The 2,335-nt window shown below is 49.7% G+C and overlaps 1 non-coding gene across 1 annotated transcript in view; it reads right to left on the reverse strand.

The window, feature by feature from the left end:
* The window catches only part of LOC126877407 (5.8S ribosomal RNA), a 155-nt gene extending 8 nt beyond the window's left edge, over window positions 1-147 (reverse strand). The window contains exon 1 of the ribosomal RNA XR_007694991.1: window positions 1-147. This exon is cut by the window's left edge and continues 8 nt beyond it. This is a non-coding gene — a ribosomal RNA (5.8S ribosomal RNA).
* Between the last annotated feature and the right edge of the window lie 2,188 nt (window positions 148-2,335).

Genomic DNA, 2,335 nt, shown 5'->3' on the forward strand with positions numbered 1-2,335 from the left:
AGCCAGGCGTGGTCCAGGAATTGTATCCGTGGACCGCAATGTGCGTTCGAAATGTCGATGTTCATGTGTCCTGCAGTTCACACGTTGACGCGCAATTAGCTGCGTTCTTCATCGACCCACGAGCCAAGTGATCCACCGTTCAGGGTAATCTTTTATAAATTTACAACAGTTCAATACTCAAATGTACTCTTCTCGGTTCTAGCGAAGCCGAGTTCCGTCACGTTCGACCAACGGGAATCGAACGCGCAGAAGTCGCCATAGGATTGACGACACAAAAACGTTCGAAAAAAAAAGAAAACGACGAACGCGCGAAGATACGCGCGTTCGCCGGCCGGGCGTAAAGTACATTATGATATATAACAACCATCGAGATCGAAGCTCCGTTCGTCAGGAAACGACGGGGATATATACACCCGATTCTGAATCCTCTGTACAGCACACGATCTCGCGAACGAGTAAGCACGGTGGCTAGCCCATGTTATATATGTGTTTGATTCTACTCTCTCGTCCAATTATTCAAGAAACAGCGCGCGTGCATCTCTCCATCGTTCGGGTGATAGTAAAGATTCGATGGGATTCGCGCGGCCGTCCGCCTCGAGCGGTCTTTCGTCCCAATATCCAGAAGCAGAGTTTGAAAAACTCTAGCGACGGCACGGGTGTCCGACTCACGACATCGAGGTTTCGAAGCCGGCGATCCCCTCCGAACGGATGGCGACCACGCGACCGACTGAAAGCATGAAAAATCGACGAAAGATAGAACACATCTCCGTTCGGGTGGTGTTTTTTCTTTAAAAAAAAAAAAAAAAACAAAAATTCGATGGGACTCGCAGCCATCGTCCTCGCGCGGTCTTTCGTCCCGATATCCAGAAGCAGAGTTTGAAAAACTCTAGCGACGGCACGGGTGTCCGACTCACGACAACGAGGATAGACAGCCGGTCCCCTCCGAACGGGTTATGCGATGATAAACTCGATGAAACTTTAGTCTCGTTCAGGTAGTGTGTGTCTTGTAAATCAAAAATTCGATGGGACACGCATCCATCGTCCTCGCGCGGTCTTTCGTCCCAACATCCAGAAGCAGAGTTTGAAAAACTCTAGCGACGGCACGGGTGTCCGACTCACGACAACGAGGATAGACAGCCGGTCCCCTCTGAACGGTATATTATATATGAGATGATAGACGACAAACTGGATGAAACTTTAAGTCTCGTTCAGGTAGTGTGTAAATCAAAAATTCGATGGGACTCGCATCCGTCGTCCTCGCGCGGTCTTTCGTCCCGATATCCAGAAGCAGAGTTTGAAAAACTCTAGCGACGGCACGGGTGTCCGACTCACGACAACGAGGAAAGACAGCCGGTCCCCTCTGAACGGTATATTATATGAAACTTTAAGTCTCGTTCAGGTAGTGTGTAAGTCAAAAATTCGATGGGACTCGCATCCGTCGTCCTCGCGCGGTCTTTCGTCCCGATATCCAGAAGCAGAGTTTGAAAAACTCTAGCGACGGCACGGGTGTCCGACTCACGACAACGAGGATAGACAGCCGGTCCCCTCTGAACGGTATATTATATATGCGATGATAGACGACAAACTGGATGAAACTTTAAGTCTCGTTCAGGTAGTGTGTAAATAAAAAATTCGATGGGACTCGCATCCGTCGTCCTCGCGCGGTCTTTCGTCCCGATATCCAGAAGCAGAGTTTGAAAAACTCTAGCGACGGCACGGGTGTCCGACTCACGACAACGAGGAAAGACAGCCGGTCCCCTCTGAACGGTATATTATATGAAACTTTAAGTCTCGTTCAGGTAGTGTGTAAGTCAAAAATTCGATGGGACTCGCATCCGTCGTCCTCGCGCGGTCTTTCGTCCCGATATCCAGAAGCAGAGTTTGAAAAACTCTAGCGACGGCACGGGTGTCCGACTCACGACAACGAGGATAGACAGCCGGTCCCCTCTGAACGGTATATAATATGAAACTTTAAGTCTCGTTCAGGTAGTGTGTAAGTCAAAAATTCGATGGGACTCGCATCCGTCGTCCTCGCGCGGTCTTTCGTCCCGATATCCAGAAGCAGAGTTTGAAAAACTCTAGCGACGGCACGGGTGTCCGACTCACGACAACGAGGATAGACAGCCGGTCCCCTCTGAACGGTATATAATATACATTATGCGACGGTAGACGATCAACTAGACGAAACTTTAGTCTCGTTCAGGTGGTGTAAAAAAAATTCGATGGGATACGCACGCACGGCTGTCGTCGTCCTCGAGCGGTCTTTCGTCCCAATATCCAGAAGCAGAGTTTGAAAAACTCTAGCGACGGCACGGGTGTCCGACTCACGACATCG

The sequence above is a fragment of the Bombus huntii genome, unplaced genomic scaffold, assembly GCF_024542735.1.
Source record: "Bombus huntii isolate Logan2020A unplaced genomic scaffold, iyBomHunt1.1 ctg00000159.1, whole genome shotgun sequence".
NCBI classification, from domain to species: domain Eukaryota; kingdom Metazoa; phylum Arthropoda; class Insecta; order Hymenoptera; family Apidae; genus Bombus; species Bombus huntii.